Source organism: Oryctolagus cuniculus, chromosome 12, assembly GCF_964237555.1.
Source record: "Oryctolagus cuniculus chromosome 12, mOryCun1.1, whole genome shotgun sequence".
In the NCBI taxonomy this organism is placed as follows: Eukaryota; Metazoa; Chordata; class Mammalia; order Lagomorpha; family Leporidae; genus Oryctolagus; species Oryctolagus cuniculus.
The window spans coordinates 12,654,810-12,668,986 of record NC_091443.1 but is presented as its reverse complement, the minus strand read 5'-3'; positions in this window follow the sequence as shown (position 1 = coordinate 12,668,986).

The following is a 14,177-nucleotide window of genomic DNA, read 5'->3' as shown; positions in this document are numbered from 1 at the left end:
TTCGTGGGCACTCATGTCCTTTTGTGGCAGGAGCTTCCCATTTTCTGCAAATTCCACAAATCGCCACCAAATGCATGTCTGCAGGGGCTCTTGGAACTGTGGCAGCCTGGGAAACTTCACAGGTGTTCCTGGGTGCAGAGAGACAGAGAGCCTGCAGACCTTCCCTCTCCCCATCTACCACACTTCAGCCCACACCCTCTTCCATTCTCGAAGGAGTTCTGAATGAACTGCTTCCTTATCTTTATGGTCCTGAGAGGGTTGCAGAGCCTTTTGCTCCTAATGATATGTCTGGCTCAATGCCTAGCATCTGTACAAAGGACAGTATCCCAGACTGAGACTGGCCATGGGATTGGCATGCCCATAGCAGATCTTTCCTTACTCTGTAGTTTATACAAAAAAAAAAATCCACCTCTTCACCCCCAGTTATTCATTCAATCTTTCAAGAGTTTTGAGCACCCACTTTGAATCAGATACTGTCTGAGGTATGGGGAAATGGGTGAAAATATAGTGTCTCTGACCCTTGGAGCCTCAGTTCCACTTGGATGCTGATTTGCAAAAGCATTTGCCTTGGGTTTGTTAAAACAGCCAAGCTGTATCCAGCAGCTGTCACTTGTCTTCTCTGTGGGATGTACTCTCACGGTTTCTCAATGTCCTCCATTAATTTAAGGTAAAATTTGAATTTGAATTTGGGAGCAGGAAGCCAAGCAATGATCACATTGACTTAAAAAGCACTACATTATTTTATATTGAACAAAATTCTTAATATCTTTCCTAAGTGATGTTAAAACAAATGAGTGGAGTGGTGAGGTGGTTTTTTCCTTTCTTTTCATCTTTAATTCTTTAAAAAGGCTTTAAAGGCTAACTGTGGGCCGAAGGTTGTGCTGCGAGGGAGGAGAACACAGAAGACATGTTGATGCAGGAAAGAGCAAAATTTCTCTGGGGAAGAAATGAGGATGACCTGGAGCGTTTCTTTGACTGCACAGGACTGCAGGTGGCAGCCCGAAGGCTCTCTTCCCATACTGTGTTCAGGGCTGCAGCAGCAGCACCTTTGCCTTCCCCTAAATCCTGGTGATATGGTTTTCATGTCTTCTCCCCAACTATAAAGCCTTCTGACCCCTTGTACTGAAATGTTGAACCTAAGAGCAGCACAAACACACACATACACAAATGCATATACATATGTGCAGATTCACACACATGCATATACCCAAACACTGATTATACACATATAAATAGCAGCTTGATTAGGTGTGACACAAATAGAACTTAATTAAATAGTCTTTAAAATATGAGCAAACTGCTGGACTCCCTCCTATTAACATCTTATGAGCAATTTTAAACTATTCCACAGTTCCTTCTCTCTCTCTAAAAGTGATTAATTAATTTGCCATTTATATTACCGTTTACATTTTTATTAAGCTTTTACAGAGAATAAATGCATTTCTTAATTAATCTGTGGATATAAATATATTAGCATTTAAATTCAAGAGCAAAAGAGGACAATGAAGATTTTGACTGCCCGTAACGTGATATGTAGGGGTTTTGTTGGAGTAGAAATTAGCAATACATGAACTTACATAAGGGTAAAGAATACCCAAAATCCAGCGTTTTACCTTTTATAGATAAAACATGCCGTAGGTTTCCCACCATTTAGTGTACTAAATATTCTGAAAACTGCTTTCTTAGCTATAAAAGCTTAGTAAGATGCAAGAAACTGCCTTTTACATGTAGAAAAATTCACTGGGGCCGGCTCCGTGGTGCAGTAGGTTAATCCTCTGCCTGCAGCGCTGGCATCCCATATGGGCACCGGTTCTAGTCCTGGCTGCCCCTCTTCCAATCCAGTTCTCTACTATGGCCTGGGAAAGCAGTGGAAGATGGCCCAAGTCCTTAGGCCCCTGCACCTGTGTGGGAGACCCAGAAGAAGCACCTGGCTCCTGGCTTCGGATCAGTGCAGCTCCAGCCATTGCAGCCATCTGGGGAGTGAACCAATGGAAGGAATACCTTTCTCTCTGTCTCTCCCTCTCACTGTAACTCTACCTATCAAATAAATAAATAAAATCTTTTTAAAAATTCACTGTTTCATGTGAATTTATTTATATTAAAATACATACCAAGAAATGTACATAACTTTTCAAATGAGTTTTTTTATCAGATCATACTAATAAATAGCACCCAAATTCACAACAAGCCAAGAGTCCTCACTGTTAACCCCCATTTCTTTTTTTTAACACATGAAGTAAGAGTAGACTATCATTTGCATGGTATGATTCAGTAAAACACTAACTATATATACAAAGATAAGACATCTACACAATTTTTATATTCTCTCTATATATTAACTAACACAAATAACAAAAAATATTGATATTTGCCTTTTGGGGCCTGGCCTATTTCTCTTATCAGTTTTGTTGCAAATGTCAGGGCTTCAGTATTTTTATATCTGGGTAATTTTACAGCATGTTCATGTAACACATTTTCTTTATCCAGTTCAGTTGATGGAAATCTAGATTGATTCCATATCTTAGCTAATGTGAATTGAGCTGCCATAAAACGGAAGTACAGGTAACTCTTTTGATTTCTTTGGATATATTCCCAGTAGTAGAAGAGCTGAGTCATAAGGTAGGTAGATCTATTTTTAATTTTATGAGAAGTCTCCATACTGTCTTCCATAGTGGTTGGACAAGTTTGCATTTCCTCCAGCAATTTTTAGGGTACCTTTTTCTCCACATTCTTGCCAACATGTATTTGGATTTATAGATGATAATCATTCTAACTAGGGTGGATGATATTGTGGTTTTTATTTGCGTTTCATTGATGGATCATACTTTTGAGCATTTTTTCATGTATCTGTTGGTCATTTGTACTTTGCCCTTTGAAAAATCCTATCCTTTCCCAATTTCTTAACTGGATCATGTGCTTTGTTGTTGAGTTTATTGAACTCCTGATAATATTCTGGATATTAATCTTTTATTGGATGCATAATTTGCAAATATTTCCTCCCATTCTTGTCAGTTGTTTCTTCATTTATTTAATTTTTTTTTTTTTTGCTGTATAGAAGCTGTACATTTCTGTGTGTTTGCTTTTATTGCTTGTGCTTCTAGCATCTTATTCAAGAAACTGTTGGGCAGGCCAGTGTCCTAAAGCATTTCTCCCTGTGATTTCCTCTAGTAACTTGACGGTTTCATATCTTAGAATTATATCCTTGATACAGTGTTAGTTGATTTCTGTATAGGGTGCTAGGTACGGGTCTTTTTCCAAACTTCTGCATGTAGAAATCCTATTTTCCCAATACCATTTGTTGAAGACTGTCCTTTCTTCAGGGAATGATTTTAAAGTTGGTAATAGATGTGTAGATTAATTTCTGGGAATTCTATTCTGTTCCCTTGGTTTCCATGTCTCTTTTTGTGCCAGTACCAGGCTGTTTTGATTATAGCAGCCCTGCAATATGTCTTAAAATCTGGTGGTGTAATACCACTGCCTTTGTTTTATCATTTAAGGTTGTTTTGCTATTCAGGATATTTTTGTGTTTCCATATGAAATTTAGGATTCTTTTTCTAGATCTATGAAAAATGTCCTTGGAACTTTGATTGGAATCACATTGAATCTATATATTGTTTGGGTAGTATTGACATTGTAGTAATACATTAATTCTTCCAATCCATGAACATAGAATATTTTTCTTTTTTTTTCTGTCTTCTATTTCTTTCATTAGTGTTATGTCATTTTTATTGTAGAGGTCTTTCATGTCCTTGGATAAATTTTTTCCAAAGTATTGAAATTTTTAGTAGCCATTATTAAAGGGATTGATCTTTTTTTAGTGTTTATTTTATTTAAGGTATACAGGTTCATGTGTTTCATGTATACAGATTTAGGAACATCGTGATACTTCCTACCCTACGTTCCCTCCCACCCATGCTCCAGAGCTTCTTTCTCCTCCCTCTACCACTCCTACTTAGTTTTTACAAAGATCTTTCAGTTGATTTAATGATCATAAAGTTAACCCTACACTAAATAAGCATTCAACAAATAGTATGAAGAAATAAAACACTGTCCTCAACAGAAGAGACAAGGGCAGAGTGTTTGGACTGTAAGCAATCATCAAATCTCAAAATGTCCATTTCACTCCAATACATTACATTTTAGGTACTCTATTAGTTACCACAGATCAGGGAAAACGTATGATATCTGACTGTTTGGAACTGGCTTATTTAACTAAGTATAATGGTTTCCAGTTAAACCCATTTTGTTGCAAAAGACAGGATTTCTTTTTCCTTTTTTTTTACAGCTGAGTAGTACTCCATATATATATATATATATATACACACACATATATATACATATATATATACACATACACATACCATGATTTCTTTATCCAGTCAACAGTTGATCGACTACTATGTTGATTCCATATCTTAGCTATTGTTAATTGAGCTACAATAAACATGGAGGTACAGATAACTCTTTCATAGGCTGATTTCTTTTGGTCTGAGTAAATTCCCAAGAGTGGGGTGGCTGATCATGTGGTAGGTTTATATTCAGATTTCTGAGGTATCTCCATACTGTCTCCACAGTGGCTATGCCAGTTTACATTCCCACCAACAGTGGATTAGGGTACCTTTTCCCCACATTCTCACCAGCATTTGTTTGTTGATTTCCGTATGAGAGCCATTCTAACTGAGGTGAGGTGAAACCTCATCATGATTTTGATTTGCAGTTCCCTAATGGCTAGTGATCCTGAGCATTTTCTTATGTGTCTTTTGACCATTTGAATTTCCTCTCTTGAAAAATGCCTGCCCTAGTGCTTTGCCTATTTCTTGGCTGGATTGTTTGTTTCATTGTTGAATTTCTTGATCTCTTTATGGATTCTGGATATTAACTCTTTATTAGTTGCATAGTTTGCAGATATTTTCTTGCATTCTGTTGCTTGCCACTCCAACTTTGCTAAGTAATTCTTTTGCAGAGGCTTCCCAGCTTGAAGTAATCCCATGAGGCAGTTAAAATCAAAACAGCCTGGTACTGGCACAGAAACAGACGTGTAGACCAATGGAAAGAGAATAGAAACTCCATAAATCAATCCATTCATCTACAACCAACTTACCTTGACAAAGGAGCTAAAATCAATCCCTGGAGCAAGGACAGTCTCTTCAAAAAATTATGCTGGGAAAACTGGATCTCCACCTGCAGAAGTGTGAAACAACCCTACCTTATATCTTACAAAAATCCACTCAAAATGGATCAGAGATCTAAATCTACAGGACTTTGCCATAAAATTACTAGAGAACATTGGGGAAACTCTTCAAGACATTGGAGTAGGCGAAAAACTTCTTGGAAAAGACCTCAGAAGTGCAGGCAGTCAAAACCAAAATTGACTAATGGGACTGATCTTCTCAGTTCCCTGTTAGCCGTAGCATTATTGGTGTGTAAGAGTGCTATTGATTTTTATAATAGTCTCTTAAGTGCCGTGTTTTGATTCTCCTATAATAAGGGGTCATGTTGTCTCCATGCTTTCCTGCTTTCCAATTTGTATCTTTTTGGTTTTTTTCCTTGCCTAGTGGCTCTGGTTAAAACTTCTAAAGCTATATTGAATAATAATAGTGAGAGTGATAATCCTTGTCTGGTTCTGGATCTTATTCAAAATTCTTCCAGTTTTTCCCCCACTCAATATGATGCTGCCTGTGGGTTTGTCATATATTGCCTTGATTATGTTGTGGTATGTTCATTCTATACTCAATTTTTATGGTTTTTTATCATGAAAGCATGTTGTGTTTTATGAGATGTTCTCTCTGCATCTGTTCAGATAATCATATGGACTTTATCCTTCATTTTGTTGATGTGATATATTGCACTAATTGATTTGTATATGTTGAACAATACCTGCTTCTATGTGATAAATCCCACATGATCTGGTTGAATTATCTTTTTGATGTGTTTTTGAATTCAATTAGCTAGAATTTTGTTGAAGATTTTCACATATATGTTCATCAGGCATATTGGTCAGTAGTTCTCTTGTTGTGTTGTATCTTTCTCTGGTTTTGGAATTAAAGTAATGCAGGCCTCACAAAATGAATTTGGAAGGATTCCCTCCCCTTCAGGTTTTTTTTTTTGAGTAGTTTAAGGATAATTTGCATTAATCTTCCTTAAAAGATGGCTCCTGGCTTCAGATCAGCACGGTGCACCAGCTGCAGCGGCCATTGGGGGGTGAACCAATGGAAAAGGAAGACCTTTCTCTCTGTCTCTCTCTCTCACTGTCCACTCTGCCTGTCAAAAAAAAAAATTATTAGAATTAAGCAGTAAAGCCATCAGTCCTGGGCTTTTCTTTATTGGCAGGTTTTTTATACTGATTCAATCTCATCTTGTTTATTGGTCTATTCAGGTTCTCTACATCTTTGTTCCTCAATTTTGGTAAATTATATGTGTCCAGAAATCTATCCATTTCTTGTATATTTTCCAATTTGTTGGCATATAGCTGTTTGCATAATTCCTAATGGTGCTTTATATTTCTGTGGTATCAATTATAACATCTTTTTCATCTGTGATTTTATGAATTTGAGTCTTCTTCCTTTTTTTGATTAGTGGGGCCAATGGTTTTTTGAATGTATTTTTTTCAAAAAACCAACTCTTCATTTGATCTTTTGTATAGATTTTATTTCATTTTGTTCATTTCTTCTCTGATTTTTATTATTTCTTTCCTCATACTATGTTTGGGCTTGGTTCCTGTTTGTCTAGGTCCTTGAGATGCATTGTTCAATAATTTGATATCTTTCCAATTTTTTATGTAGGCACTTACTGCTATAAGCTTAACACTGCTTTGCTGTATCCCATAAGTTTTCATATGTGTTTTCATTTTCATTCATTTCAAAGAATTTTTTGGGGGAGGGAAGTAGTTATTTTATTTTTTAACTTTTTTTTAATAAATATAAATTTCCAAAGTACAGCTTTTGGATTACAGTGGCTTCCCCCCCCCATAACTTCCCTCCCATCCGCAACCCTCCCATCTCCCGCTCCCTCTCCCATCCCATTCACATCAAGATTCATTTTCAATTACTTTATATACAGAAGATCAACTTAGTATATATTAAGTAAAGATTTCAACAGTTTGCATCACACAGAAACACAAAGTGTAAAGTACTGTTTGAGTACTAGTCAAAGAATTTTTTATTTCCTTTGATTTCTTCTGTGACTCATTGTTCACTCAGGAGCATGGTGTTGAGTCTCCATGTGTTAGTATATTTCTAGTGTTTCTTTTGTTAATTTCTAGCTTCATCCCATTGTGGTCAGAAAAGAGTTAATTTTTTAACTTGTTGAGACTTGTTTTATGGCCTGTTATGGTCTATTCCAGAGACAGTTCCATGTACTGATGAGAAGAATGTGTATTCTGCAGCTGTGGGATGAAATGTTCTATAGATACCTATGAGGTCAATTTGGTCTATGGTATAGATTAACTCTGTTGTTTCTTTGTTGATTGTTGATTTTTTTTTGTCTTGTTGATCTGTCCACTGATGAATGTGGGGTGCTGAAGTCTCCCATTATTATTGTATTGTAGTTTATGTCTCCCTTGAGATCCATTAACATTTATTCTGTAAATGTGGGTGCCCTCACATTTATTGCATATACATTTACTATTTTTATATCTTCTTGTTGAATTCATCCCTTATTCAATACATAATGATCTTCTTTGTCTCTTGTAACAGTTTTTTACTTAATTTCTATTTTGTCCAAGATGAATATAGCTACTTGTGTTCATTTTTTTCCATCCTTTCACTTTTAGTCTGTATATATCTTTATTGGTAAAATGTGTTTCTTATAGGTGGCATATAGGTGGGTCTCTTTTCTTTTATACATTCAGCCACTGTATATCTTTTAACTGGAGAATTTAGTTTAAATACATTCAAGGCTATTATTGATAAGCAATGATTTCATGCTGCCAATTTTCCAAAAACATTCCTATTTTTTGTTTGTAATCTCCTTTGTTCTTTTACTAGCAGATTTTCTGACTTCATATTCTTTCAGGATGCTGATTTTCTTTCTTGTTTGTCTTTGTAATATATCCTTAAGTATCATTTGTAAGGCTGGCCAGATGATCACAAATTCTTTGTTACTTTTGCTTTGCTTGGGAAGTCTTTATTTTATCTTCATTTGTGAATCAGAGGTTCTCTGGATAAAGCATTTTGGGTTGGCACTTTTTTTCTTTTAAGACTTAAACTGTATCTCTCCTTTTTTACCTTGCCTATAGAGTTTCTGTTGCAAAATATGTCAGTCTGATGGGAGTTCCTTTAAAGATGATCTGGTTTATCTCTTGCAAATTTTAGGATGTTGACTTTATGTTTTACTTACTTGTGAAAGTTTGACTATAGTATGTCATTGTGAGGATCTTTTCTGATCATGGTTCATTTTGAGTTCTGTGTGCCTACAGTATTTGGATGACCATATCATTCTCCAAATTGGGGAAATTTTCGGCTGTTATTTCACTCAATAGGTTTTCTAAGCCATTTCTTTTTTCCGTATATTTGGTAATTTGATAGTATCCCATAGATCCCACAGCCTGTTTCCAGTCTTCTTGATTTTTTCTTCTTTTTTGTCTGACTGAGATATTTATTTCAAAGGATTTTCATCTAGATAGGATATTCTTTCTTATGCCTCACCAAGTCTGTTATTAAGCCTTCCTGGCTCTATTCATTTGATTTATTGAATACTTCATTTCTAATATTTCTGTTTGTTTTTTCTTCAGTATCTCTATCTCTTTGCTGATTTTTTTCATCTATGTAACGCACTGACTTCCTAAGTTCAGTTAACTGTATTTTTGAGTAATCTTCCAATCATTGTTTTGAGTTCCTTTTCAGGCATTTCATTAATCTCCCCTTCTTTGATGAATTGTTGTGTTCCTTTAAGGGGACACATTGCCTTCTTTGTTCATATTGTTTGTTTCTACATTGGTTTTTGCACATTTCGGGGAAACTCTTGTTACTATCTCCTCTGGAGAATGATTTTTTTATTAAAGGATTTATTCCCTGGAAATGTGCCTCTGGAGTTGATAGACTACCTAAGGCTTACTCTTTATTTCCAGGGCTGAGTGCTGGGTTGAGCCAGGGAGCTATGACTACTGTTTATGGGTAGGGCTATAGTCCAGATTGGCACCCATGTTGGGTATGGTAGAGCACCTCAGGCTACAGGCAGTGGTGGGAGGGGATGTTAGAGCTGACTAGTTATTCACAGGCCCAACACTTTTTTTAACTTTTATTTAATAAATATAAATTTCCAAAGTACAGCTTTTGGATTACAGTGGCTTTTCCTCCCCCATAACTTCCCTCCTACCTGCAACCCTCCCATCTCCCGCTCCCTTTCCCATCCCATTCACATCAAAATTCATTTTCAATTATTTCTATATACAGAAGATCAGTTTAGTATATATTAAGTAAAGATTTCAACAGTTTGCACTCACACAGAAACACAAGTGTAAAGTACTATTTTATTACTAGTTATACCATTGATTCACATAGTACAACACATTAAGGACAGAAATCCTACAAGGGGAGAAAGTGCACGGTGACTCCTGTTGTTGATTTAACAATTGACACCATATGTATGGTGTCAATAATCATCCTAGGCTCTTATCATGAGTTGCCAAGGCTATGGAAGCCTTTTGAGTTTGCCAACTCCGACCTTATTTAGACCAGGTCATAGTCAAAATGAAAATTCTTTCCTCCCTTCAGAGAAAGGTACCTCCTTCTTTGATGGCCCGTTCTTTCCACTGGGATCTCACTCACAGAGATCTTTCATTTAGGTCATTTTTTTCTTTTTTTTTTTTCCAGAGCGTCTTGGCTTTCCATGCCTGAAATACTCTCATGGGCTTTTTAGCCATATCTCAATGCCTTAAGGGCTGATTCTGAGGATGGAGTGCTATTTAGGACATCTGCCATTCTATGGGTCTTCTGTGTATCCCGCTTCCCATGTAGGCCCAACACTTTTGTGTACGAAGGTGAACCAACAGTGGACTCTTGGTGCCAGCAGACCCTGCCTACCAGGTACACAGTCTGTCCAGAGAGTTGACCCATTCTATGGTGTGTCCACCAACCCCTCTATAAGATCTAGCCCCAGTGTGGAGGAATATCTGAGTCTCTACAGTCTGACTGGACAGGTGCACAGGAACCGAACTGTAACCCACAACCCTCTTAGCTCTCTGACCTTTGCCCTATACTCCTATAGTCACAGGGTGCAGAGAAGTCCTCTCTCAACCCTACAAGCTGTCCCATTCCAGCCTTCAGCCTCTGACAGTGGTAGAAATATCCTATGTTTCTGACTCAGGGAAGAGTTCAAATAGAGCTCCATCTCAGCAAATTGAATCTGATGCTTTGGCTGGGGGAGTAGAGGGAGACAACATGGCTCACTTCCTGGAGTAAAGTAGTCATCCAGACTCCTACTGGCTCCCCAACCAGAGTTGAACCCAGTGATACTGTAGAATTCTCCCTCACTCAAAGGCTCCAATGGTGGGAGCCACAGCAGCCTCCTCTCACCTCACCCTGGGAAGATGACATGTCCCAGTCTGGAGCCAGCCATGCACATGCAGGACTAGCTGCTGGTGGTATGTCTGTCCTCTCTCCTTGCTGGCCCACAGAATCTATTCTCTTTTGTCTGTTCTCCAGTGAAAAATTTCTTTCAGTCAGTCCCCTGGAAACATGAGCCTTCCTTTGTTTTTTGGTATCTTTCTGTGGCTGAAAGAATCTTGATGTGAATGGAAGGAGAGAGGGAGTGGGAAAGGGGAGGGTTGCGGGTGGGAGGGACGTTATGGGGGGGAAGCCATTATAATCCATAAGCTGTACTTTGGAAATTTATATTCATTAAATAAAAGTTTAAAAAAATGGAAAGAGTGTAGTCTCATGGAAGAGTTAGGGATAAAACAGCAGAGGAAACTCTACATAAATTGGAGAAATACAGTGGAGCTACATGGAGGGTGAAGATGTACACAATTTAGGACCCCACCAACTGAGAGCCTCTGCAACAGCATTGGAGAGCAAGGTGAGACCAGACTGCAGTAGCCCAAGCCACTGGCAAAAAAGCTGCAGGAAGAGCCTAGAGGGAATCCAGCTTGGAGCCCTATGGGGGATAGTGTACTCGCCAAACTAGAGGAGAAAAAACAAAGAGGGGCATATTTTCTCTCTCCCAATTGTCCTGCAAAGGCGACCTTTAACAAGTTGACAGAGAGCAGGTGCCATGTTGGACATACGTAACAGTTGTGCCAGCTTGTGTCTGTGCCCAGCAATTTGCCAAGCAGACTTCTGAGTCTGGTGGAGAGAACAGACTGAGGGCTGGGGGCTGGGGGCTGGGAGCTGGGAGCTGGGGGCTAGGTGATCATGACTGGAGGGCTTTTGTGCTGGGACTGTGAAAACACTGAGGTGGCATGGGAGGACTCAGGGTGTGGCTAGGATATTGGACAGTCACTGTGGAAGACTGCACATGATAAGGGCTTCCTGGTTACCTGGTGAGGGACATTGATGGGGAAACTGAGCTTATACTGAGGACTGCACAGTTCCTTTGCGTGGTCCTTGTGGCAGAGCAGACAAATAATATACACACTGGGTATGGTGCCCAGGGACTGATCTCCTCTGAGGAGAGGAGCTCACCTGAGTCTAAGCCAACAGACAAGAAGAAACCACCCCTCTGATAAAAATAAAGAAGGAGATTTTCCATGCCAAACCTGAGTGCGTCACCTCAGACATGCCCTTCACCCTGGAGCACTGAACAGAGCTCACTGGCCACTCCCACTACAACCCTCTAGTTATTCCCTGAAAGCAGATACTCCAATAATCCAATCATAGTCCAAAGATAAAATCCACTACAGTGAAAGATCAAAGAAACCAATGAGTATCCCCACAAATGCTAAATAACAAACACCAATCCAAGAAACAAGAACAAGGAAGACAAAATGACACCCCCAAAAGAACACAACAACTCAATACTAGATTGTGAAGGTGATGAGATTGAAGAAATGCCAGAAATGGAATTCAAAAACCTGATCATAGGATTACCTAGAAGTAGTCAGAAGCAAATCCATGAATTAAAGAAATCCATACATGACATGAAACAAAATTTCTGCTATAAAATTGAGATCTTAAAGAGAAATCAAAATGAAATCTTGGAAATAAAGGATTTAATAGAACAAATAAAAATACAGTGGAGAGGCTTAAATCAGAAACGGTGAAGCAGAAGAAAGAATATCTGACTTAGAAGACAAAGCACAGGAAATTATACAGTCAAACCAAACACAAAAAGAAGAAATTAACAAACTAAAAAAATACTGTTTCGAATCTAGAGGATACTACCAAACGACCCAACATGGGGGTTCTAGGAGTTCCTGAAGGTGTGGAAAGAGAGAAAGGACTAGAAGGTCTTTTTAGTGAAATAATAAAAAAAATTTCCCTAATTTGGAGAAAGAAAGAAGTATCCAAGTACAAGAAGCACATAGAACTTCTAATACATATGACCAGAAAAGATCTTCACCAAGACACATTGTAGTCAAACTCTCCACAGTAAAACAGAAAGAAAAGATTCTAAAATGTGATTGAGAGAAATGTCAGATTACTTTCAGAGGATCTCCAATTAGACTCACAGCGGACTTGTCATCAGAAACCCTACAGGCTGAGAGGGAATGGAAAGATATATTCCAAGTCTTAAGAGAAAAAAAAACTGTCAACCCAGAATATAATACCCTGCAAAACTGTCATTTATGAGCAAAGGAGAGATAAAGACCTTCCATGACAAATAGAAATTGGAAGAATTTGTCACCACTCATCCAGCCCTGCAGAAGATGCTTAAAAATGTGCTGCATACAGAAACACAAAAGCATGGTCATCACTACAGAAGAAGGTAAAGGAAGGAAAGCTCACAGTAAAAGTACAAAGGAAATCCAAGGTAAAAGATAAGAATATTTATGGAAAAATGGCAAGGCAAAGTCATTGCTTATCAATAGTCACCTTGAATATATAAATGGCCTTAACTCTTCAGTTAAAAGACACAGACTGGCTGGATGGATTAAAAAACAAGAGCCATCTGTTTGCTGCCTATAAGAAACACATCTCACCAACAAAGATGCATCAGACTAAAAGTGAAAGGATGGAAAAAGTTATTCCATGCTAACAAAAACCAAAAAATAGCTGGTGTGGCCATCTTAATATCAGACAAAATAGATTTTAACACAAAAACTGTTAAAAGAGACAAAGAGGAATGCTATATAATATTAAGGGATCAATTCAACAAGAAGATGTGACAATAATAAACATATATGCACCTAATTACAAGGCATCTGGCTATTTAAAAGAAATGTTAAAGGGAAACACAGAGTCAAATACAGATGTAATGGGGGATTTCAATACCCCTCTTAAAACAATGGACAGATCAACCAGAAAGAAAATCAGCAAGGAAATAGCAGAGTTAATTGACACTACAGACCAAATGGACCTAACAGATATCTACAGAACTTTTCATACTACAGTTGCAGAATACACATTCCTCTTACCAGTGCATGGAACTTTCTCTAGGATTGACCACATGATATGCCATAAAAAAGTCTCAGCAAATTCAAGAAAATCAAAATCATACCTTGCATCTTCTTGGACTGAAATGCAATGAAGCTGAAAATCAAAAACTCAGGAATCTCTAGAACATATGCAAACATGTGGAGACTGAACAACATGCTCCTGAGTGAACAGTGGATCATGGAAGAAATCAAAAGAGAAATAAAATATTTCTGGAAACAAATGAAGATGAAGAGGACAATAGAACATATCAAAACTTAGGGTATACAGCAAAAGCAGAGGTAAGAGGAAAGTTTAGGGGCGTTCGCCATGGCACAGTACGTTAATCCTCTGCCTGCGGTGCCAGCATCCCATAAGGGTGCCAGTTCTAGTCCCAGCTGCCCCTCTTCCAGTCCGGCTCTCTGCTAGGGTCTGGGATAGCAGTGGAAGATGGCCCAAGTCCTTGGACCCCTGAACACATGTGGGAGACCAGAAAAAGTGCCTAGCTCCTGGCTTCATATTAGCGCAGCTCTGGCCATTGTGACCCTTTGGGGAGTGAGCCAATGGAGGGAATAACTTCCTGTCTGTCTCTCCATCTCACTGTCAGTAACTCTCACTCTCAAATAAAATAAATAAAATCATAAAATAAAAAGAGGAAAGTTTATA